Here is a 27,061-nt window from a genome sequence, read left to right as displayed (position 1 = left end):
CTTTATAAAACATAAAATTAATAAAATTTTAAAAATTTATTTCTTTTTAGGATGAGGGCGTTTCGGATCGATGTCCTAGTCCGTCCCTCGACAAAATTTTAAAATTTGTCACTTTTTAATTGCAGTTTTAAAAGTAAAGATTTTTGGATTTTTTAATGTTTTTGGCATACTTTAGTTCAATAAGATTACAAATAATGATAATAAAAGTTCTCGTCCCTCCCTCGGGTAAAGCAATTTCGGTTCAACGACCTAGTCTTCAACTTACGACGAATTTTAAAAATCATATTTTTAACTTAGCGAAATAAAGTAAATTTTTGTTTTTAAATTCACACCAAACTTAAATTTAAAATGCATAAAATTAAAAATTCATATTAAAAATTCACACCAAACTTATATTATATTTTTGTTTTTATACATACAAACTTATATTAAAAATATTAATTTTTCAGATATTTACAATTTTAAATATATTGATTTAAAAAGTTTACAATATTATTTTAATATTAATTAAAAAAACAAAGTAAAAATAAAATTAAAAATCTTTTTGGCTTTTATCCCACTTTAATCAATCAAATATTATCAAAAATATGCGCCCCTCTTTTCGGTAAAATAATTTCGGTTCAACGACCTAATTTAACTCATGACGAATTTTTGAAATATTTTAGTTGAATGATTAAAGATATTTATACCTTAAGAATAAACGGTAAATTTCGCAGTGATGTAATAATTTTTGTATGATATCAATAATTTCGGTCGCAAGACCTAATTTTATTGAATACCAATTTAATACTTTATAGCGAACAAATTAGCGTTTATTATCAAAAGGTTAAAAATAAAAATAAAAATAAAAATGAAAACTGTACATACTTACCTGTGAGAAAAATTTCTTAATGATATCCTCTAGCCCACTCATAAGATAGTCGGACTAATTGGTTTTCCATAGCTACATAGGCGTAACCTAGAGCATTTAATATTTTTCTTCTAAACATATAAACGGTCTGTCTCTGTATAAAGTAACGAACTCGGTATTGGAATATGTCTGATTCATCGAGCATTTTCCTTCATGTGACCATTTTCCGCATTTGTGACATCTTTCAAGGTGTCGTGCTCTCCTTTTCGCTGCGGATTTTGATTTTCCTTTACCAAATTGTAACTTATTATTTTCGCATCTGGATTCTTTTCTTACTCCGTCCAATTTACTTCTGATTAATGATGCTATTTTGAAGGTATTTCGTATGCCCGAGAGACATATTAAATTAACGTGGCCACTATGTTATGATCCAAGTCTGGTCATACCCAATAACAAGCTTACCAACACTTTATATGTATTTATTTTAACGGTTTGATTGTTAAATGAATACGCGACACTTGAACTTTAGAAAATCGGTTTTCTAAATTATGATCACTTGAGATAAATTATTTGGATAATTTATATATGATGTGGATTTAATTATTTATAGGTTTAAATAATTATGTTGTGTTAAATTTTGTAAAATGGTTTATAAAATAATTACAAGTAACAAATACATGTTTATTTTATACAAGTTTTATAAAATAAATACAAGTTTTATAAAATAAATACAAGTTTTATAAAATAAATCTTGTTATAAAATATATATGTGGTGTGCAGAATTTTGGTCTCCAAGATGCCACACCCATGCTTGTATTTGTTTATTTTAAGACCACACAAGTGCCAAGGTACATGCCTATTAGTTTACCAAGGGCCTTGACTCAAGTGTGACTTGCAATACACATTAAACTAACACAAAAAAACTGCATTCTGCTCCTTCTTTGCTGTCTTCTGGCCGTGAGGTATAGGGAGAGAAAGAGAGTTTGTTTTGTTGGTTGCAAACTAAATTTCAAGTGGCAATAAAATCCTAACTAAAGGCTAAGTGTTGGTGTATAGTTTGGGGTATTTCTCCTTGAGGTTTCATCCTTTTGAAGCTCCATTTTGCATCATCTTCTTCTAGCTTCCTGCTGTCCAAATTTTAGCCTTCTACATTCTTAGAGGAGGTATAAACACCCTTCTAATCTTGTTATATTTGTAAGCATGATTTCAAGACTTGATATTAACATGGAATTCAACTAAATGTTTAACATATAAACTTGTTTTATTGATAATCTTGCTTCCGCTTTCTTAACAATTACAAGTTGGTTTTGTAACTATGTTAACCATAATGACATGTTTTATGGACTCATTGAATTCCATCAATGGTATCTAGAGCCGAAGTCTATGGATTATGCTTCTTTTATGGTCTTTAAACCCACTATATTTGCATTCCATACACATGCATGAATATGGAATGTAAAAAAAATGTTCGGGTTTGGGTGGGTTTGTAAGGTTGGACGAATTCTTGGAGGTTCCAAGAGGGTTTGGAACTTGCAAATTGGCCATTTTTATTCATATGTTGTAGTTCACAATCAATGCCTTGACCTTATGTTTGAATGCATGTGTGTTTGAATGATTTGCATTATTCATTTAGTATGTAATAATTAATTTATTCATTTGGTTGTAATATTCATTCATTTGGTTATGTAATTTATTTTACATTTGGTATGTAAAGTAGATTAGGTTGTATTTTCATTTTCTAGACAAAATGTATTAGGATATATTTTGTAACAAGATGAAGATGCATGAAGAACACAAGGAAGAACACAAGAAGCATGTGGATGCAAGGTTAAGTGGGAGGTTAAAACCTCTTACTTTGTGTTTTACCCATTGACCGGTGGCATTTTGTTTTCGGCTAAACAAAATGTCTACCAAAAGGCTTGATTGTGAACATTTGTTTTGCATGCGTGGTTGTTTTAATTTCTTGTATGATTGTGGATTGTGTATGTTAATACAACAAGTTATCACACAAGTTAACAACAAGCAAAACTAAAATTTAAATTGGTTGAATTATTAACAACATGAAATTTACCAAACCACAATTTAATCGGTTAAATTGAAAGGGCTAAAAGGACATTAAGAACATGATAAGGATCATATGTATAAAATGGTTTATATCAAGTAATTGGCTAAAATTACATGACATGAAAATGGATTTCAAATAAACCATACACTAAATGCATGTTGGTGTATGGCATAAAAGTTTTCTTAAACTAGAATTAATGGAAACTTAAAATCCCTTCTATTAACAAGGTAAATAAGTTAAACGCCATCCTTTTGTGCAACACTTAAAAATATTACGGAACTCATAATGGGATAAAGGTCACCTAACCGTTATGAGCAAACTAATATGATTAAGGTGAATTTCGCACCTTGTGGGATAAAGGTCACCTAACCACTTGTATGTTGAATTTTACAAGTTTACACAAGTAGGACGACTTGATTTGGAAATCATGAACTTAGGGTCACCGAAGCATGAGGAACAAATAGGCGTTGATGGGATAAATATGCCATGCAAAAGGATTGCATGATCCCATAATTTAGAAGTTGCAAAAGGATTGCAATTGTCATATAAATGACTATCTAGCTAAATCAAATAACGGGATAAAGGTCACCTAACCGAAATTTGATTTACCGTTAGATTCTAATATTTAATAAGTCAATTAATATTTAAAGGGTATTGTTTATTAAATTTAAAATCGATACTTAAATGAACTTTGTTAAATTTTGTAGATGGCCACCAATAACAACAACATGTAAAACGCACCTATTAACCTGAACAACCTATCGTTAAGGTCTCTCCTCGAGAAAGACAAACTCAACCATACAAACTTTATGGATTGGTTCCGTAATTTTAGGATTGTCCTCAAACTCGAGGATAAAGCGTATGTGTTGGAAGACCCCATTCCCGATCAACCCGACGAGGATGATACGGAAGGCATGGCTTATTGGGATAAGTATTGCGCCGATTCGGTGCAAGTCGCCTGCCTAATGCTTGGGACTATGATACCCGAACTCCAAAAGGATTTCGAGCATCATACTGCATACGACATGATCACGCAATTGAAGGAGATGTTCCTTCAACAAGCACGTGTCGAGCGCTTCGAGACCGTTCGAGCGCTTCATGCATGTCGTATGGACAACTCCCAATCCGTTTCATCTTATGTCCTTAAGATTAAAAGCCTCATTGATCGCGCAAACCGTCTTAATCTCAACATATCTAATGAGCTAGCCACGGATCTTATCCTAAACTCCTTGTCAAAGAGGTTTGACCAATTTGTAATTAATTACAATATGAATGGGATGGATAAGACCATTGGCGAACTTCATGGCATGCTTAGGACGGCGGAAAATAGCATGGGTAAGAGGGCTTCACCCGTGCTAATGGTCAATGATGGTGGGTCCAAAGGTAATAACACCTCTAAGCCAAAGGCGGCTAAGAGGAAAGGACCCGCCCATCAAGGCAAGGGAAAGGGGAAGATGGTTACCCTAACCAAAAACAAGAACAAGAAGCAAAAGGTTGCTGGACAAGCAAACCCCAAGGAAGACCCGTGCTTCAGTTGCGGTGAAATGGGTCACTGGAAACGCAACTGCCCGGTCTACCTTAAGGAGTTGAAGGAAAAGAGGGATGCGGGGCATACCTCAGGTAATATATATATGGTATATATAGAGCTTAGTATTACTTCTTCTAATACAAGGGTATTGGACACTGGATGTGGAACTCACATTTGCAATTCTTTGCAGGGGTTCAAAAGAAGTAGCAAGCAAGCGGGAACATCAAGTCTCTTTATGGGTAATGGAGCCAAAGTGCAAGTGAAGGCTCAAGGAGACTTTGTATTAAAGCTTCCAAGTGGTTTGGAACTTATTTTGAACAATGTTTTGTATGCACCGGATTTATGTCGAAACATTATTTCAGTTTCCCGTTTAAAACAATGTGGTTTTTATCTTAATTTTGTTAATGATGATATCCACGTTTATTTAGATAATGTATTCTATTTTAAGGCTTCGCCTTCAAATGGAATTTATGAATTGGTTCATGATGATACATCATCTAGTAGCTCAATATACCATACTAGCACCAAAAAACTCAAAAGGGATTTGAGTGATTCCTACTTATGGCATTGTAGCCTTGGTCACATAAACAAGAACCAAATGCGTACACTTCAAAAGAATGGACTTTTGAAATCAAATGAGATGGACTCATTTGATGTATGTGAATCTTGTTTACAAGGCAAAATGACTAAATTACCTTTCAAAGGGACCTATGAAAGGGCTAAAGATTTATTGGGATTAATACATTCGGATGTATGTGGACCCTTTAAACCCATGACTAGGAATGGTGAAAGATACTTTGTTACTTTCATTGATGACTTTAGTCGTTTCGGATATGTCTACTTATTAAGACATAAGGATGAAACTTTTGAAGCATTCAAAGAATATCAAAACGAAGTACAAAATCAACTCAACAAGACAATCAAGGTACTTCGTACCGATAGAGGAGGTGAATACCTAAGCGATGCTTTCCAAGATCATCTTAAGAGTTGTGGGATTATCTCACAACTTACTCCACCAGGAACACCCCAACTTAATGGGGTTTTCAAAAGGAGGAACCGAACCCTAATGGATATGGTTCGATCTATGATGGCAAGAAGCTCGTTACCTCTATCATTTGGGGGTTATTGTCTAAGATCCACGGCTCGTATTTTAAATATGGCCCCAACCAAGAAAGTGGAACAAACTCCTCACGAGATGTGGTTTGGAAAACCTCCTTCTCTATCATACTTGAAAGTGTGGGGATGTGAAGCTTATCCTAAGCGCTATGATGCTAATAAGTTGCATGCTCGATCCACGAAGTGTATCTTCATAGGATATCCCAAGGATGATATGGGATACTATTTCTATGATCCGACCGAGCAAAATGTATTTGTTGCTCAGAAGGCAGAATTCCTTGAAACTAAGTTCTTAATGGAAGGCGAAAGTGAAAGGAAAATAAATCTTGAAGAGATTCAAGATCAAGTAGATGATACATAATTGGTTGACACTAGCACTCAACATGAAAATGTTGAGAGTGATCAAATGGATGATCAAAATACACAAGACGTTGGCAGATCTGGTAGGATTAGTAATCCACCTGAGAGATATAGGTTTCTCATGGATGGATGCTATATGGTTGATTTGGATGAACCAACTAACTATCAAGATGCTTTATCAAGGATTGATAAAGATAAATGGCAGGAAGCCATGAACGCTGAGATGCAATCCATGTATGACAACCAAGTTTAGGAACTTGTTGCGCAACCTCCTGGCTCTAGACTAGTTGATTGTAAATGGCTTTTCAAAATGAAAACCGACATACATGGAAACTTGGATACATATAAAGCTAGACTTGTAGCAAAAGGTTTCACTCAAACTTAAGGGGTTGACTATGATGAAACCTTTTCGCCAGTGGCAATGCTAAAGTCTATTAGGATATTACTTGCCATTGCTGCTCATTATGATTATGAAATATGGCAAATGGATGTCAAGACCGCTTTCCTAAATGGACATCTTGAGGAAGATGTCTATATGGTTCAGCCAGAAGGTTTTGTTGATCCGAAATATCCTAAAAGGGTATGCAAGTTAAAGAAGTCAATCTACGGATTTAAACAAGCATCTAGAATGTGGAATCATCGTTTTAATGAGGAGGCCAAGAAGTTTGGCTTCATTAAAAATGGTGATGAAGCTTGTGTATATAAGAAAGCTAGTGGGAGCACAATCATGTTCCTTGTACTATATGTGGATGATATATTGTTATTTGGAAATGATATTCCGGCTATGCAAGGTGTTAAAACTTGGTTAAGTAAATGCTTCTCCATTAAGGATCTTGGAGAAGCACAATACGTTTTGGGGATTGGGATCTACAGGGATAGATCCAAGAAGCTGATAGGTTTGAATCAAAGTGCATACATTGAAAAGATCTTGAAAAGGTTCAAGATGGAGAACTCTAAGAAAGGTTTGGTACCTATTCAAAAGGGAACACTTCTCAGTTCATCTCAGTGCCCCACCACGAAAGATGAACAGGAGATAATGAAGAAAGTCCCATATGCGTATGCCATTGGGTCAATCATGTATGCAATGATATGCACTAGACCGGATGTGTCATGCGCTCTTAGCTTGACAAGTAGATACCAGAATAACCCAGGAAACAGTCATTGGATTGCGGTTAAAAGTATATTGAAATACCTTAGGAGGACTAAGGATATGTTTCTAATATATGGGTCTGGTGATGAGGAACTTGCAGTAAAAGGTTACGTGGATGCGAGTTTCCAAACTGATCGAGATGATTCTCGGTCACAGTCCGGTTATGTCTTCACGTTAAATGGAGGTGTGGTCTCTTGGAAGAGTTCAAAACAGGATGTTGTTGCTTTATCCACTACAGAATCGGAGTACATCGCCGACTCATTGGCAGCTCAGGAAGCTGCATGGATGAAGAAATTCATCGACGACTTAGGAGTAGTCCCTTCCATTCAGGACCCTCTTGAGATCTTTTGTGACAACGAGGGTGAGATTGCTCAAATCAAAGAACCTCGTGCTCATCAAAAGACCCGTCACATTGAGCGGAGATTCAACTACATAAGGGATGAAGTTGAAAAGGGAAAGATATGTATTCGCAAAGTTCACACAGATCTTAATATAGCGGATCCTCTCACGAAGCTCTTACATGGAGCGAAACATACTGCACATGTTTGTGCACTTGGGCTTTGATATTCTAGTGATTGGTCATGATCTGTTTTATGTATTGTAATGGAACGAAGTAGTTCAAACTCATTAATACAATTATGGGATTAATTTATCTTGAGTTATGTTCCTATTTTGCATATTTTATCCATGAATAAGTTATTATTCTAAATTCCGTAGTCGATCACATTTGTTGGAGCAAGTGTGAGGTTTAGACTATTATGAACTTGGATTGGTATACATTCACGGAATGAATGTGGGGCAAGGTTGCAACCAAGGTTCATAGATATTTGTGGGATGCAAATATTGGAAGACCCGCCATCAAGATTTACTAAATGGAGCCTTTGTGGTTGATCACATGTAGTCTTGATTAAAGGCGAATATCATTGTATCCTCTGACCTGAGATACATATTAGGTTTAGATATTTACCAAGTATTGTGCCTTGATTCTTTCCTTCGCTATTCTGAAATATGGTAGTTCATAAGGAAGAGCTCAGGTATATTGCAAGGTATATATTTAGGACGTATGTAGTCAAGATTGAATTTGTCCCTCTTATTCGTTGAGAGTCAGATGTCTAAGGCCTGATAAAGTTAAATCTAGAAGAGAGTAATCACTCTGTATCTCTTGGATTTAACATGACATCTAGGACGGTCGTTAGGTGGTATCCATCACTTGCATTAATTTCTTATGTTTCTCGTGCAAGTGGGAGATTGAAGGTATTTCGTATGCCCGAGAGACATATTAAATTAACGTGGCCACTATGTTATGATCCAAGTCAGGTCATACCCAATAACAAGCTTACCAACACTTTATATGTATTTATTTTAACGGTTGGATTGTTAAATGAATACGCGACACTTGAACTTTAGAAAATCGGTTTTCTAAATTATGATCACTTGAGATAAATTATTTGGATAATTTATATATGATGTGGATTTAATTATTTATAGGTTTAAATAAATATGTTGTGTTATATTTTATAAAAATGGTTTATTAAATAATTACAAGTAACAAATACATGTTTATTTTATACAAGTTTTATAAAATAAAAACAAGTTTTATAAAATAAATCTTGTTATAAAATATATATGTGGTGTGCAGAATTTTGGTCTCCAAGATGCCACACCCATGCATGTATTTGTTTATTTTAAGACCACACAAGTGCCAAGGTACATGCCTATTAGTTTACCAAGGGCCTTGACTCAAGTGTGACTTGCAATACACATTAAACTAACACAAAAAAACTGCATTCTGCTCCTTCTTTGCTGTCTTCTGGCTGTGAGGTATAGGGAGAGAAAGAGAGTTTGTTTTGTTGGTTGCAAGCTAAATTTCAAGTGGCAATAAAATCCTAACTAAAGGCTAAGTGTTGGTGTATAGTTTGGGGTATTTCTCCTTGAGGTTTCATCCTTTTGAAGCTCCATTTTGCATCATCTTCTTCTAGCTTCCTGCTGCCCAAATTTCAGCCTTCTACATTCTTAGAGGAGGTATAAACACCCTTCTAATCTTGTTATATTTGTAAGCATGATTTCAAGACTTGATATTAACATGGAATTCAACTAAATGTTTAACATATAAACTTGTTTTATTGATAATCTTGCTTCCGCTTTCATAACAATTACAAGTTGGTTTTGTAACTATGTTAACCTTAATGACATGTTTTATGGACTCATTGAATTCCATCATATTTCACTTGGAAGGGTGTCATTATTACGTTTAGTGATCAAAGCGTGTAGCATTAGACCATGGTTTAATTCACAGGAAGTCTTCATTTCGTAAAACCTAAAAAAAATAAAAATTCAGAATGGGGGGAGAAGACTAGTTCTTTAGGGTCTGCTAGGGAAAGACCATTCGAGTTCCATTTTTGAGAACTACACGAAAACAAAAAGTCTAACTCTAACAGAAATACATATTATCCTTTAAAGACTTGATTCTCCCCACACTTAGTTAGCTGTGGTGTCAAAATTGTGATTAACTTCGTTGTCGACTTCCATCAGACTATCTATGTAATGTTTAACTCTGTGACCATTAACTTTAAATTCAATCCCATTTGAATTTATCAATTATACTGTTCCGTACGGGAAAACTCTTTTGACTATGAATGGTCCAGACCATCTTGATTTCAATTTTCCAGGAAATAGCTTGAATCGTGAATTAAAAAGAAGAACTCTGTCTCCTTCTTTAAATTCTTTTGAACTTCTGATTCTTTTATCATGCCATTTCTTCGTTCTTTCTTTATAGATTAACGAATTTTCGTATGCTTCATGTCTTAATTCTTCTAATTCGTTTAGTTGACTTAATCGTAGACGTCCAGCTTCATGTAAATCAAGATTACACGTCTTCAAAGCCCAAAATGCTTTGTGTTCAATTTCTACTGGAAGATGACATGCTTTTTCGTAAACGAGTCTAAAAGGTGTGGTTCCAATTAGAGTTTTGTAGGCTGTTCTAAAAGCCCAGAGTGCATCCTCTAATTTCATGGACCATTCCTTTGGATTTGATCCTACGGTTTTCTCTAGAATACATTTTAAAGCTCGGTTGGTATTTTCAACTTGTCCATTTGTTTGTGGATGATAAGCAGTGGAGATTTTATGAGTTACTCCATATCTTTTGAGAACTTTCTCAAGTTGATTATTACAAAAATGAGTACCCCGATCACTTATTAAAGCTTTCGGTATACCGAACCTTGCAAAAAGACGTTTTAAAAAGTTGACTACAACTCGTGCATCGTTAGTTGGGAGAGCTTGTGCTTCCGCCCATTTAGATACATAATCAATGGCAACGAGAATGTAGAGATTATTATGAGATTTTGGAAATGGACCCATAAAGTCAATACCCCAAATGTCAAATACTTCACATACTTGAATGACATTTTGTGGCATTTCATCACGTTGACTTATTTTTCCGGCCCTTTGACATGCATCACAGGATTTGCAAAGAAGGTGTGCGTCTTTGAAAATTGTAGGCCAATAGAATCCAGCATCGTAAACTTTTCTTGCTGTTAGCTGAGGCCCATAATGCCCTCCTGTTGGTCCTGTGTGACAATGGTTTAAAATTTTACTAGCTTCATCTCTGAATACACATCGGCGTATTATTCCATCGGGACAACTTTTAAACAAATGTGGATCTTCCCAGAAATAGTGTTTTATATCACTAAAGAATTTCTTTCGTTTTTGGTACGACAATCCTTTTTCAAGGAATCCACATACTAAGTAGTTTGCATAGTCTGCAAACCATGGAATTTCATTATAATCTATCTTCAATAGATATTCATCAGGAAAGTTGTCTTGTATGGCCGATTCATTTAGAACTTCTAATTCGGGATTTTCAAGACGAGAAAGATGATCAGCGGCGAGATTTTCTGCTCCCTTTTTATCTCGGATTTCAATATCAAACTCTTGTAAGAGTAAGATCCAACGGATTAATCGTGGTTTAGCATCTTGTTTCAAAAATAGGTATCTAAGAGCAGAATGGTCGGTATAGACTACCGTTTTTGCTAGAACGAGATATGAACGAAATTTGTCAAAAGCAAAGACAATAGTAAGGAGTTCTTTTTCAGTAGTTGTGTAATTCGTTTGTGCTCCTTGTAACGTCTTACTAGCATAATATATAGGTTGAAATCGTTTTTCAATCTTTTGTCCTAAAACGGCTCCCATTGCAAAATCACCTGCATCGCACATAAGTTCAAACGGTAAATTCCAATTTGGTGTTATCATGATTGGTGCATTAGTGAGTTTTTCTTTAATTATATTAAAAGATTTGATGCATTCATCTGAAAAGATGAATGGAGCATTTTTTTCTAGGAGTTTATTCATAGGAGTTGCAATTTTAGAAAAATCTTTTATGAAACGTCGGTAAAAACCGGCATGCCCTAGAAAACTCCTAACTCCTCTAACATTGGTGGGATGTGAAAGTTTAGCAATTACATCTACTTTAGCTCTATCCACTTCAATTCCTTCCTTTGAAATTTTATGACCAAGAACGATGCCTTCTTTAACCATGAAATGGCATTTCTCCCAATTAAGAACTAGATTTGATTGTTCACATCTAATAAGCATTCGTTCAAGATTAACTAGACATGATTCAAATGTATCACCGAAGACTGAAAAGTCATCCATGAAAACTTCCATGCATTCTTCTATCATGTCGTGAAAAATCGCCATCATACACCTTTGAAAGGTTGCAGGGGCGTTGCATAGTCCAAATGGCATGCGTTTGTAAGCAAAATTACCATAAGGGCATGTGAATGTGGTTTTCTCTTGATCCTCAGGTGCTATTGGAATTTGAAAATATCCGGAAAAACCATCAAGAAAACAATAGTAACTATTTACGGCTAATCTTTCCAACATTTTATCAATAAAAGGTAAGGGAAAGTGATCTTTTCTGGTGGCGTCATTTAATTTTCTATAATCAATACATACACGCCATCCTGTTACAGTCCTAGTAGGAATAAGCTCATTTTTCTCATTTGTAATGATAGTCATGCCACCCTTCTTAGGTACGCATTGAACTGGGCTTACCCATGGACTATCAGAAATTGGATAAATTAAACCTGCATCTAGCAGTTTAATAATTTCTTTCTTAACAACATCTTGCATATTAGGATTTAGTCTTCGTTGGCGTTGCACATACGTTTTATGACCTTCTTCCATAAGGATTTTATGTGTGCAATACGAAGGACTTATTCCTTTAATATCATGAATTTTCCATGCAATAGCTGATTTATGAGCTTTTAACACAGAAATGAGTTGAGATTTTTCATTTTCAGTAAGAGAAGACGATATTATTACAGGTAATTCAGATTCACCATGTAAATAAGCGTATTCCAAATGGTTTGGAAGTGGCTTTAACTCTAATATCGGTGGTTCTTCTATCGATGATTTATATCGATATCTGTCTTCTTCTTTTAGCATTTGAATTTCTTCTGTTGTTGGTTCATATCCATTAACCATTAGTGTAGCTAACATTTCAGTTTCATCAATTGGTTCAGTTCCTTCTCCTAAAGAACATTCTCCTGTTCCTTGTAATTCTGGAAATTCTTCTAACAAATCTGCATGTGTATCTATAGTTTGAATATAATAACATGTATCATCTGCAGATTGCGGTTGTTGCATGGCTCTATCAACTGAAAAGGTAACACTCTCGTCCTCTATACTTAGGGTCAGTTTCTTACCGAACACGTCTATTATTGCTTTAGTCGTGTTTAAGAATGGTCTTCCTAATATGAGAGGTACTCGAGAATCTTCTTCCATGTCCAGGATAACAAAATCTACTGGAAATACTAAAGTACTAACTTTAACTAGCATGTTCTCCATTATCTCTCTAGGATATTTTACTGATCTATTGGCTAGTTGTATACTTATTCTTGTTGGTTTCAATTCTCCAAGGTCTAGTTTAGCGTATAGTGAATATGGCATTAAATTTATACTAGCACCTAAGTCTGCCAATGCTTCTATTGAACTAAGACTACATAGAAAACATGGAATTGTGAAACTTCCTGGATCAGATAGTTTTTCTGGTATCTTATTCAACAGCACTGCTGAACAATTAGCATTCATAGTAACAGCCGAGAGTTCTTCCATTTTCTTTCTACTTGTGATCAGATCTTTCAGAAATTTAGCATAGCTAGGCATTCCTGAAATCACATCAATGAAAGAAAGATTTACATTTATCTGTTTAAACATATCTAAGAATTTGGATTGCTAGGCTTCAAGTCTCTCCTTTCTCATTTTACTCGGGTAAGGAAGTGGTGGTTGGTATGGTTTAACATAAGGTTTAGTCTTAACTGTGTTATCTTCATTAACCTTTTCAACTACCGGTTCTTTTTCCTTATCTTGTTCAGGTTGTAGTTTTTGTGGAGTAGGAATAGCTTCATCAGAAATTACAGGTATTTCAGGTGGTTTAAGTGTAATACCACTTCTTGTGGTAATAGCTTTAGCTGTTTCATTCCGGGGGTTAGGATTTGTATCACTAGGTAGACTTCCCGGTTTTCTTTCACCTATTAACCTTGCTAGGTTATTTACTTCTTGTTCCAGATTTTGAATAGAAGCTTGTTGATTTCTAAATGCTTGAGCATTTTGTTCATTGGTTTGTTTCTGAGATGTGAAAAATTGAGTTTGAGATTCAACTAGCTTCGTCATCATATCTTCTAAATTTGGCTTTTTATCATCGGTTTGTGGTGGTTTGTTTTGAAAATTAGGTCTTTGCTGATTGTAAGTATTATTGGATACTTGTTGATTGCTAGGACCTTGTTGGTTGTTGTATGGAACATTTCGATTATAATTCTGGTTTTGATTGTAAATTGGTCTTGGCGGTTGATAATTATTCTGATAATTATTTCCAGGCCTTTGGTTTATATATGAAACATTCTCTTTTTGTTCCATTGTTAGTTCAATACTGAGACAATCTTTTGTCAAATGTGGTCCTCCACACTGCTCACAACTAATTCGTATTGAGTGAATATCTTTGGTCATCTTTTCCATTCGTCTCTCGACAGCATCTATCTTTGCGGAAATGGAATCTAAGTCATGGCTAGAATCGGCTCTAGCTGCTTTAGATGATCTAACGATATCTTTTTCTTGGTGCCACTCATGTGAGTGGGAAGCAGTGTTATCAATAATCTTATAAGCGTCAGTTTCAGTTTTCTTCATAATGGAACCACCAGCTGCTATATCTATGTCTTTCCTTGTAGTGATGTTGCATCCTTGGTAGAATATTTGTACTATTTGACAGGTGTCTAAACCATGTTGCGGACATCCTCTTAATAACTTTCCAAATCTTGTCCATGCCTCATATAGAGTTTCATTTGGCTTCTGTGTGAACGTAACAATTTCTCCTTGAAGTCTCACGGCTTTAGATGCTGGAAAGAATTGTTTAAGAAAATTTTCAACTAAAACGTCCCATGTATCAATTGCCCCTTCAGGTAATGATTCTAACCAATCTTTGGCTTCTCCCTTTAAAGTCCAGGGAAATAACATGAGATATATCTGTTCATCCTCAACTTCTCTTATTTTAAATAGAGTGCAGATCCTATTAAAGGTACGAAGATGTTCATTTGGATCTTCCTTCGGTGCACCACTAAATTGGCATTGATTAGTCACCATGTGTAGAATTTGTCCTTTGATTTCATAATCTGGCGCATTAATGTCTGGATGAGTAATTGCGTGACCTTGGCCAGTGTGTTTAGCTCTCATTCGGTCTTCCATACTTAGAGGTTCCAGATTTTCCATGATTGAATTTGTTGAATCTGAATTACTAAAGGATTCTGATTTAATGGTTGGTTCCTCAACAATCTATGTTTGAATGATTGGTGGTTCAAGAGGAAAGATTAATGGTTCAGGATCTATGAATTGTCCCTGAATATTCTCAGGATTCTCAATTGTGAGGTCGGGTTCAAAAAATGGATTATCAGAAATTTGAATTGGAGTACTTGGTCGACTGGATGACGATTCTAAAGAAAAATCAACGGCGACAATATTTGGTAGATGTCTTGATCGAGTTACAGGTGGTGAACATACAAAAGGTGGTGAACGTTTTGCTCGGTGCATTCACTGAATATCCTATTAGATTTTAAAAAGAAAGAAAAATTATATAAGTTATCCAATTAATAGACTTTTCTGATTTTGCCCACGTTTCGAATAGCCAAAAGATGTAGCAGAGGGGCAGGATTCGTTTGGTCTCAATATAATTGAGTACTGTTTGGCTCCAATAACCCGGTCCACGTACAAATCTAACTATTACTACGAACCAGAAAATTTTGATGTCTATCAATTTAACCACTTAAAACAATTTTTCGTTTGAAATTTAAAGAAATATTAGATAAGAAATAGAGAAAATTCTAAGTCCTAAAAACTAGAATGGCGAGAAATAAGAAAGAAAAAGAGCGCGTCGAAAAACGTCGAAAAATAAAAGGTCGAAAAATGAAAATAAGAAAGTAGCGCGTCGAAACTTAAAAAGGAACTAAAAACTAAGAATTAAAAGTTGCGTCTAAAAATATTAAAGCTTAAAAGAAAAACTATATCCCAAATGGCAATATCTTAAAAAGGTACTAAAAACTTGAACAGCGTCGCAAAATTCTAAAGCATCTAAATCTTAGTCTAAAGAAAAAGCACTTAAGGGATTTTACGGCAAAGCCTAAAAATCTAGAAATAAAAATAAATATGGCAAAAACTATGACTTAAAACTAAATACTAGCTAAAAATACAAATATTACGCTAAAACAAATAAAAAGAAACAAAATATAAAAATATACTTAAAGTTGTAAAAAGTACAATTTTTATAAAAATATTATTTTTAGATTATTTATTTTATAAAACTATTAATTTTATAATTTAATTAAACTAATTAAACTAAATATACAAAATAATAATAAAAACTAATTTATATAATAATAATACCCTAATTAGGGTTTAATTTAAATAATAATAATAATAATTACTCCGTAATGATTACAGAATTAGGGTTGTTTGGCGTGTCAGACACTCTCATGCGATCGCATGAGAAATTGCCTTCGGACTCATGCGATCGCATGAGCTAGGGTTTCGGGCCAGTGACTGGGCTGCTACAGTACTGGACTCGAGTGTTTTTATTTTTTATATATTTTTTTTTCTGTTTTGCTGATTTATATATTTATAATATATTTATATAAATTAAATAAAACTTATATTTTTATAAAATAAAGATAAAGAAACTTTTATAGAACTTAAATATTTAACAAAATCTTAAAAATATTTATATTTTTTTCTTTTTATATTTTCGAATATTTAAAACGTATTTTTACAAAAGCGTATTTTTTTTACAAAAATAAACTAAAAATTAATAAAAATCTTTTTTTTATATATATGTTGCGTTGCGCTTCCGGCGTTTTAGCAGAATTGTCCCCGGCAGCGGCGCCAAAAATACTTGATGTTATGCGAGGTGTATATGAAATAGCTTATATTTTACTAGGAAAAACTATAAAATACGATACAATTTTACACAAGATATTTATTTATTTATAGAATGGATATACTTAAACCTTGCTACAACACTTATAGGCAGTGTACCTAATCGTACAGTAGTGTAGTTTTTAGTAAGTCCGGTTCGTTCCACAGGGAAATCTTTTAAACAAAGCTTAACGCTATATTAGTTTAAATTATAAAAATACAAATATATATATAAGTAATATTATTATTATAAAAGGGGGTTTTTACCGTTTAATGACTGGTTTGTCGATTTTTAAAACTTTAGTCGCAGTTAAAACCTAATGTAAAATATTAAATAAATAAAAGACTTAATTTAAAGCGTAAAGTAAATAATGATAATGAAATTGCGATAAAATAAAATTTCGATAATTAAAAAGTACGATAATTAAAAGTACAATTAAATACAATAACAATAAATAAAAGTGCAATAATTAGAAGGGCAATTAAATATGAAAATAAAGGAATTATGCTTATTTAAACTTCTGTAATCATGATGTTTGACGTGTTGATTTTTATTTTTATGCCCATGGGATAATTGTCCTTTGTCCTGGATTATTTAATATGTCCGTCTAGTTTTTGTCCATAACAGTCCATCAGTCATAAATATAAAGTGCGAGTGTCCTCGTCAAATTATTCTTATACCCGAAGTCAAATATTCCAACTAATTGGGGACTTAAACTGTAACAAGGTCTTAATACTTTATTTAATAATTACACCAGAATATCGACTGCGTGTAACCCAAGGTTTTAATACTTTGTTATCAATTATGCCAAGTGTCCTTGTACATAATTTCACCCCTGTTTTAATAATTCCATAGACTATTAATCCATTCCCGTGTCCGGTTAAATGAACGATTATTCGTACATATAAATATCCCGCCCATCGTGTCCGATCGAGTGTATATGGTTATTTATAGGGACGTCCAATTGTAACTCTTTATATTAAAATTAACAAACTATCATTTAGTTAAACAAGTATAAAGCCCATTAATAGCCCATAGTCTAATTTCCACAAGTGTCGTTCTTTTGTCCAAACCCCAATTATGGTGCAAAGCCCAATTACCCAATTTTAATATTTTTAGCCCAACATCATGATTACTTCGGTATTAAATAAGCATTATAATAACTTAGCTACGAGACATTAAATTAAAAAGGTTGAACATAACTTACAATGATTAAAAATAGCGTAGCGTTACACGGACAGAATTTCGACTTACACCCTTACAACATTCGCTAACATACCCTTATTATTAGAATTAAAATTAATATATATATATATATATATATATATATATATATATATATATATATATATATATATATATATATATATATATATATATATATATATATATATATATATATATCGTATGATGAATGAGGAGAAAAAGATGTGTTTTTGAGTCCAAAACTCGCGAACATTATAGGACAGGCCTGGAAAAAGGGCTCATGCGATCGCATGAGTTTTGCTCCTTCAGGTCATGCGATCGCATGGCCAGCTGGGGAGGCTCACATGTCTTTGTTTTTTAGTTTGCCGACGGTTTATAAATAATAATATAATATATAAATAATTATAAGAATTATTTAAATATTATATTTTATTTATGTGCATAGTTGACTTGTAATTTTTAGTCCGTTGCGTCGAGCGTTGAGAGTTGACTCTGGTCCCGGTTCTGGATTTTCGAACGTCCTTGCGTACAATTTAATATCTTGTATATTGTGTTTCGAATCTTGTACTCTTGTAATTTTGAGACGTTTCTCATCAATAATTGGAACCTCTTTGATTGTATTTTGTACTTTTGAGCTTTTTGGTCGTTTGCATCTTCAATTCGTCGAATCTGTCTTTTGTCTTCACCTTTTATTATTTAAACCAATATCACTTGTAAATAGAACAATTGTAACTAAAAGCTTGTCTTTCTTGAGGGATAATGCTATGAAATATATGTTCGTTTTTAGCATTATCAGAGACTTTGAACAAATTACAAGGACTAAACTTGTACATAAAGAATCCAGATGATTCTGTTTCTGATGAAATCTTTAGCGAATACCTTACTCCTTAACTACTCTAAATCATCGTGAATGAATTTCTTCATCACAATTTGATTCTGAAATCCTAAGATATCATCGTACCTTTCTTTATTAATATCCTCAATATTTCTGAAGATATCTTCATAAATATTCTCGTTCGATATTAATTATCTCTCTGGCTATCCGTATTTTATCATAAAAGGATACTGTTTTAGTTTCTATATTCTGTGAACCTTCGAATTTAAAATATGAATGTTTTTGAAGTAGTGTTGGGAACTGATGCATGAGTTAGTATAATATAATGACACTTGATCAACGTAATTATATTACAGTAATTCATGCTGAGTTTCTAATGGAACATGAGGATTCACAGTATCATCATCATGTGCCATTTACACGACTCGTTCATTCTACTTCACCTCGAACATATCAAGAAAATAAATTCTTGATAGTTCTATTCTCAGTGATTCTGGTAATTTGACAAATCAAATCGTGCCGTTACGATTTCCTTCTTAGAACATTAACAATGTTCATTCTGAAGTTTATATCTACGAATTCTGAACCATTACAAGCGGTGTTTAATCGCAAGAAGAAGAAACGAAGGGATAAAGCTCCAAAATATAAGAGAGAATATAAAGCCCAATAACAACACGGAGGTTACAAACCGTGGATATTAATACGAATAACAATATAAAGACATGGTATAATTAAGAATAGTATTACCCCAAGGTAATAGTAAGAGTAAACAGATTCTTCTGGTGGAAGATTGAAAAGAAGGATGATAGAAATGATAATTAAAAAAACATCAAGGATTAGAACGGGATTAAGCATTTCACAATCTTTTGGATGTATGGATTAAGAAAGAAAGTATACGAATGGTGAGAATAATGGAACGGAAGCGTTTGATTTATAAGGGAAATATCAGACAGAGTAATCGAGATAGATCACCCTATTTAATTATAGAGATCTTAATTTCCTTATTCGCCGAAAAAAATCAAATCTTATAGATTTTGAAGATTTTCTTTAATTCCTTGAATTCCGGAATTCAACCAAGACAACGCTAAAAGTTAAGACGCACCTTATTTTCTAAATTCAACCATGACTAGTCAAAAGTTATGACGAAACTTATTTTCCTCATTCCACTGTTTTGTGATAACTTCATTCGTACGCTTCGAGTAATCGAATCGTTTTATCTATATTAATCAATTGTGATAAAACTCTAGTTATCAACTCAGATTCATCATGAAAACATATTTATTGTCAGCCATGACGACCTCACTCAAATTTTGGGACGAAATTTCTTTAACGGGTAGGTACTGTGACGACCCGGGAATTTCCGACCAAATTTAAACTTTAACTTTATATTATTCTGACACGATAAGCAAAGTCTGTCAAACTGAATTTTAAAAACTTTGAACTGAGTTCATGCATACATTTGACCCTTGACTATTTCTGACAATTCACGAACAATTGTAGTTAATTGAATATATGGTATATATATATAACATTTTGATTTAACAAATTATACTTTAATCAATTGAAATTGAAGATGTAAAGTAATATAAAGAATAATTAAATCATTATTAAAATGAATATATATATATATATATATATATATATATATATATATATATATATATATATATATATATATATATATATATATATATATATATATATATATATATATATATATATATATATATATGAATATGATTTTTATATAATTAATGATTATAAGGATACTGTATTACATTAAAATATATAAATATTAAATATTAAAAGTATGATGTTATATATATGTATATAATTATTAAATAGTACATAAGTAATAAATTATATTATTAGTGAATTTAATTACAAGTTAAGTAAAATGTTATATAAATATTATTGTTATTATTACTTTCATTAATATCAATATCTATATTATCAATTTTGTTATTTGTAATATAAAAAAATAGAGATATGAAATTTGATACATATAACTTGTTATATCTTAATTATTAATGACATAACTATTAGATATTATTATCTTTATCATTAAAAATAGTTAGTATTAATAATATTAGAAAATAATACAATTTATTATGATTAGCGTGAATAATATCGTTATTATCATTTTTACAATTAATTTTATTTTATTATAATTCATATATATATATATATATATATTTTAAAAACTAATATTAATATTATTATTATTATCTATATTATTATTATTACTATTATTATTATTAGTATTCTTAATAAATTAATAAAATTAATAATATTAATAGAATATATTAATGAATCTATATTATTAATAACTAATATATAAATATAAATACTGATGTGGATGATATATAAAACTAATACATATTCAGTTTCCAATCTTAAACAACTATTATAGATTCGTTTACTGCTCCTGATTATTTCCAGTACAAATCACATAGAATACGAACAAGAATTTGTTACACATCCTAATCCATAGTACAAAGTAGTTAGGAATTGTGTTCACCTTTATTTATTTTATTAATGGTTCTGTACTAATAAGACCCATCCAGTCGATCACTCATAGTATACGTTAAACCAGTTGATAAATGATAAGGTTATTCAGTTCTCTCAGTCTCATAATCAATTATCAATTTTATTTTATTTTATTTAATTGATTTTTACAGAAACAAATTCAATAAAAGCTCGACATGCCTGTTCTTGATAATTTTCGCAATAAATTGATTTCGAACGAATTTCCAAAAAGTAATAATGCAGAGTTGTTATAAATCTTCTTCTAAAACTTCCTGTAAAGTTACAGCCTTTAATTCCAATTATTCAATTCGAATTTTGTAGTCAAAGTTTTTGTTTCAAAAGGTCAACTATTTTGTTCATCACAAAATTCGATTTCAGTTTAAAGTTTTAAGATTAATTGAGGTTACAGATAGATTTTAGGAGGGATTTCAAAGATCTTTCCTGTTATAATCGTAGTCTAAAACTTCCTTGAATCTGAGATTGATTTTGAGTTGAGTCACGACTTCAGAACGTGTTACAGCTTCTCTGCGTTTATTTTTTTTTCTGTTTAAAATAATTTAATCCAATTTTTAACTGTTTTTGTATATATTTCGAATTCTAAAAAAATATATATATATAATTAAGTTGAATGGGTTATGGCTTTGGGTCGATCTGTTAACAAAGAAGAGGGAGATACAGAAACAATATTTAAAGTTTTGCAGTTAGGATATAAATCAGATAATGATAGACAGAGGGATAGTTATGGATGTTAGCGGGTGAGCGAGGGGTCTTGGGTTCGATCCCTGCTTGGTGCACCTCTTTTTAAGATGAACTATCTAAGGTAGTTCTTCATTTATTATTATTATTATTATTATTATTATTATTATTATTATTATTATTATTATTATTATTATTATTATTATTATTATCATTATTATTAGTAATTATGTTATTGTTATTATGTTAAGTATCATTGTCATTAATATAAATACTACTAAGATTATTATCATTAAACTAGCTAAATATTATTATTATTATCATCATTGTTATTATTATTAATATTATCATTATCATTGTAATTGTTATTGTTAATATTAGTAATTATTATTATACATATAAAGATTAAGACTAGTAATAAAATTGATATTATCACTAATATTATTATCATTATTATTAATATCATTAGGAGTAAAATTATTAAAGTTATTATTGTTATCAATACTAGTGTTATTGTTATTATTATCATTAATATTAGTATTATAAGTACCATTTAACATTAATGTTAGTATTACTAATTACATGATCATTAAAATTTTCATTGAAGCAATAATTATTATTAAACCTACCATTACGATTAACCTTGCTAAAAGTATTAGTTTTACTTTATCATTATTAGTTAAAATATCATTTTTATTAAAATTACTAATAACAGTATTATTATTATCTTTAAACTAGTATTATTACAAGTAATAATTTTATAAAACAAAAGATATATATAAGTATAAATATAATTATTGTATATAAAGTATACTAATACTACTTAAAATTTCGTTTTTAACTAATAACATTAGTTAAAAATTAAATAGGTATCATAATGTAATATAAGCATTAATAAAAATTATATATAAGAATATTAATCTTAATACATAAAATAATAGGTATATATATATATATATATATATATATATATATATATATATATATATATATATATATATATATATATATATATATATATATATATATATATATATTTGTTTAATTACGATTATTTATTTTAATAAATATATACAAATGATATAGGTTCGTGAATCCAAGGCCAACCCTATACTTGTTCAATGTCGTTCTATGTATTTTTACTACAAAATACATTAGGTGAGTTTCATTTGCCTTTTTACCCTTTATATTTTTGGGCTGAGAATACATGTGCAATTTTTATAAATGCTTTACGAAATAGACACAAGTGATCGAAACTACATTCTATGGTTGGATTATTAAATCGAATATGCCCGTTTTTAGTCTGGTAATCTAAGAATTAGGGAACAGACACACTAATTGACGCGAACTCTAAAGATAGATCTATCAGCCCCAACAAGCCCCATCCAAAGTACCGGATGCTTTAGTACTTCGAAAATTATATCATGTCCGAAGGAGGATCCCGGAATGATGGGGATATTCTAATATGCATATTGTGAATGTCGGTTACCAGGTGTTCAATCCATATGAATGATATTTTTGTCTCTATGCATGGGACGTATGTTATGAGAAATGGAAATATGAAATCTTGTGGTCTATTAAAATTATGAAATGATTATTTATGTTAAACTAATGAACTCACCAACCTTTTGGTTGACACTTGAAAGCATGTTTATTCTCAAGTATGCAATAAATCTTCCGCTGTGCATTTGCTCATTTTAAGGACATTACTTGGAGTCATTCATGGCATATTTCAAAAGACGTTGCATTCGAGTCGTCGAGTTCATCAAGATTATTATTAAGTCAATTATAGTTGGATATATTATGAAATGGTATGCATGTCATCAACTTTCGTTGTAAAGAAAGATTGTCTTTTAAAATCAAATGCAATGTTTGTAAGATGTATCATATAGAGGTCAAGTACCTCGTGATGTAACCAACTGTGGTGAATCGTTTATAATCGATATGGACTTCGTCCGGATGGATTAGGACGACTCATTACAAACTTTTCCTATATCTTATATATATTTAGACATGTTATCATTAGTATAACAAAATATTATAATCTTAGTTAATTCCGAGATTGTATATATATATATATATATATATATATATATATATATATATATATATATATATATATATATATATATATATATATAATAATCTTGGTACATTCCATGACAATAAGTATACAATATGTTTTGATAAATCCTAAGACAATACGTACACAATACGTCTTAGTTAATTTTAAGACAATACGTATACAATACGTCTCTGGATTGATGCAAATACAATACGTATACAATACGTCATGGGGGTAATTCTAAGATTTTATATATATATATATATATATATATATATATATATATATATATATATATATATATATATATATATATGTATATATGTATATATATGTATATATATATGTATATATATATATATGTATATATGTATATATATATATATGTATATATATATATGTATATATATATATATATATATATATATATATATATATATATATGTATATATCTATATATATATATATGTATATATATACCGATTATTGGACTGTTGGACTTTTCGAACTATTTTGGACTACTAACAAAGGACTACTAACAATGGACTACTAACATAAAATGTTAAAAATTATTATATAAGTATTCTATGAACTTGCTTTATTTTATTCATATGTCGTATTATTATCTGAATCGTTATTATTGTTATAGGTTCGTGAATCCAAGGACGACGGTCATATTTTTAATAAGTTGAAAACTTATTATTAATATACTTTTACTACCGTGAGTATATAGTCCCATTTTTAAACTCTAAAAATATTTTGGGATGAGAATACATGCATTTTATGTTTTACGCCATGGACACAAGTACTTAAAATATATTATACGTTGAGTTGTACCACTTTGCATATCTTCCCTAATAGCTTGGTAACTAATATTTACATGTTGTAAGAACATGTAAGCGCGAATCCTATTGACAGATCTATCGAGTTTGACAACCCCAACCGGGGTAGTCGCTCTAGTATCGTAAACGGTTGCATAGTACTTCGTTTTTACTACACTTGGTACAGTGTAGGGAGATTTCATAATAAAGGGAATATGCTACATTAATGGTTAAGTATGGTTACCGAAGCGCTCAACAACTTATAGAATACTTTTATACACTTGCGAGTGTACATATATTTATAACTATGAAATCTTGTGGTCTATATTTATATCGATGCTAAACCTATATATCTCACCAACCTTTGTGTTGACTGTTTAAGCATGTTTATTCTCAGGTCCTTAAGAAAGTCTTCCGCTGTTGCATTATCTGAGCAAGCTGTGCATGGAGTCTCATACTTTTATTTAAATAAAGTGTTGCATTCAATAAAATCTTTGTCATGTATTATATTCGACTGTTACGTCACGTGTGTAGTATTTGGAAACCGATGTATTTTGGGGATTATTTCTTAAATAATCGCCTACTTGTTTAAAACATGCATTATGTATAATAATGATGTGCTTTTTATGAAACGAATGCAATATTTTCTAAAACGTATCATATAGAGGTCAAATAGCTCGCTATGGGACAAATGAGAATGTACTGCGTTTATAGTAATATGGACGGGTCGTTTCACATTTCATTTGTCTCATCTCATCTGCTGTGATAGGACTTTTGAGACTTTCTCACGGTTATGCCCTTTTGCATTAGCAAAGCTCTATGCTTGGAGTTTTGCATGCTAAATCTCTGCAAGATAATGTATGTACTTTGATTCAAACCAATAAGCCAATTGGATCTATTGTATAGATCCTCATTCCAATAATATAAGTAGCTTCATCAAGATCCTTTATGGAAATACATTTTTCAAGCCAAGACTTGACATCTTGCAAGTTGGAGTGTTATTTATAATAAGTAATATGTCATCAACATATAAGATCAAGAAGACTACTTTGCTCCCACTAGCTCTAATGTAAACTCAGTGCTTATCTTGGTTTTAAGAAAAATTAAACACTTTGATTTTCTCATTAAACTTAAGATTCTAGCTCATGGATGCTTGCTTTAATCCATAAATGGATTTTAGAAGCTTGCATACTTTATTAGGATGCTTAGGATTCATAAACCCTTTCGGCTGAACCATATATACGTCCTCGCTTAGGTCACCATTTAGGAAAGCGGTTTTGACATCCATTAGCCATATTTTATTATCATGAAAAGTAAACATGGTAATAAGTATCCTAATTATTTTAAGGCTCGCGACTGGTAAAAAACTTTCATCATAACCTTTTCTCACCAATCGAGCTTTAATAGTGTTTACATTATCGTCCATATCAGTCTTCCTTTGAAGACCCATTTTTACCTCATTGTCTTACAATTGGGTAGAAGATCAATCAAGTCTCATACTTGATTATCCTTCATAGACTGCATATCTGTATTCATAGAATCTAGTCATTTTTAGATTCAGGATCTGATATGGTCTCACGCAGCTAGTTGATTCATCATAATCCCTTAGTTGAGGTTTATCTGAATTAAGCAGATAATTAAACCTCATAAGCCGTTGAGTTCTACTAGATCTATAAAGTGCAGGTGTAACACATTCTAGCTCATTAACAGTGCGCTCAGTTTCAACGTGTGGATTGCTAGTGCTTACTGAAGGTATGTTACTTCAAAGTACTTGAATTTCTTCAAGATCTACTTTACTCCCACTAACTTCTTGTAAGAGAAGATCTCTTTCCAGAAATTCAGCAGACTGAGCAGAAAAAATGTTATCTTCAGCTTAGTAGTAAAAGTAGTAACCCATTGTTTCCTTTATGTATCGTACAAAGTAACATTAGATAGTTATGGGTTCTAATTTGTTTGAAGTGTCATGCTTCACATACGCTTTACAACCCCAGACTTTCAGATAAGACAACTTGGGATTTTTCCCATGCCATAACTCATATGGTGTCTCTTCATAGTTGGAATCACATTGAGTATGCCTGCAGCAGACTCTTATGCATATCCCTAAAAGACGGTAGTAGAGAAATCAGACTCATCATAAATCAAACTATATCAAGTAAAGTTCGATTCCTCTTACTTAGACACACCATCGTGTTGTGGTGTGTAAGGTAGAGTGAACTATGAGATAATCCCACAATTCTTTAGGTGGTCCAAAAACTCTTGACTCATAAACTCACTTACTCCATCGGAGCGAAGTGCTTTAATGGTCTTTCCAAGCTGATTATCTACTTCATTTTGGAATACTTTTGAATGTTAAAATAGCTTTATATTTATGTTTCAGCAAGTG

The 27,061-nt window shown here is 31.7% G+C and overlaps 1 protein-coding gene across 1 annotated transcript in view; it reads right to left on the bottom strand.

Moving 5' to 3' along the window:
- Positions 1 to 26,114, bottom strand: part of LOC139858160 (uncharacterized) — a 232,098-nt gene extending 205,984 nt beyond the window's left edge. Inside the window, exon 1 of the mRNA XM_071847010.1 lies at positions 26,107 to 26,114. The gene's annotated coding sequence lies outside the window, so the exon portion shown is untranslated. The remainder of the gene's footprint in view (positions 1 to 26,106) is intronic.
- Between the last annotated feature and the right edge of the window lie 947 nt (positions 26,115 to 27,061).

The sequence above is a fragment of the Rutidosis leptorrhynchoides genome, chromosome 7, assembly GCF_046630445.1.
Source record: "Rutidosis leptorrhynchoides isolate AG116_Rl617_1_P2 chromosome 7, CSIRO_AGI_Rlap_v1, whole genome shotgun sequence".
Classification (NCBI taxonomy): Eukaryota; Viridiplantae; Streptophyta; class Magnoliopsida; order Asterales; family Asteraceae; genus Rutidosis; species Rutidosis leptorrhynchoides.
Note: the sequence above shows the minus strand (reverse complement) of the source record. Positions and strands in the feature narration are given on the sequence as shown.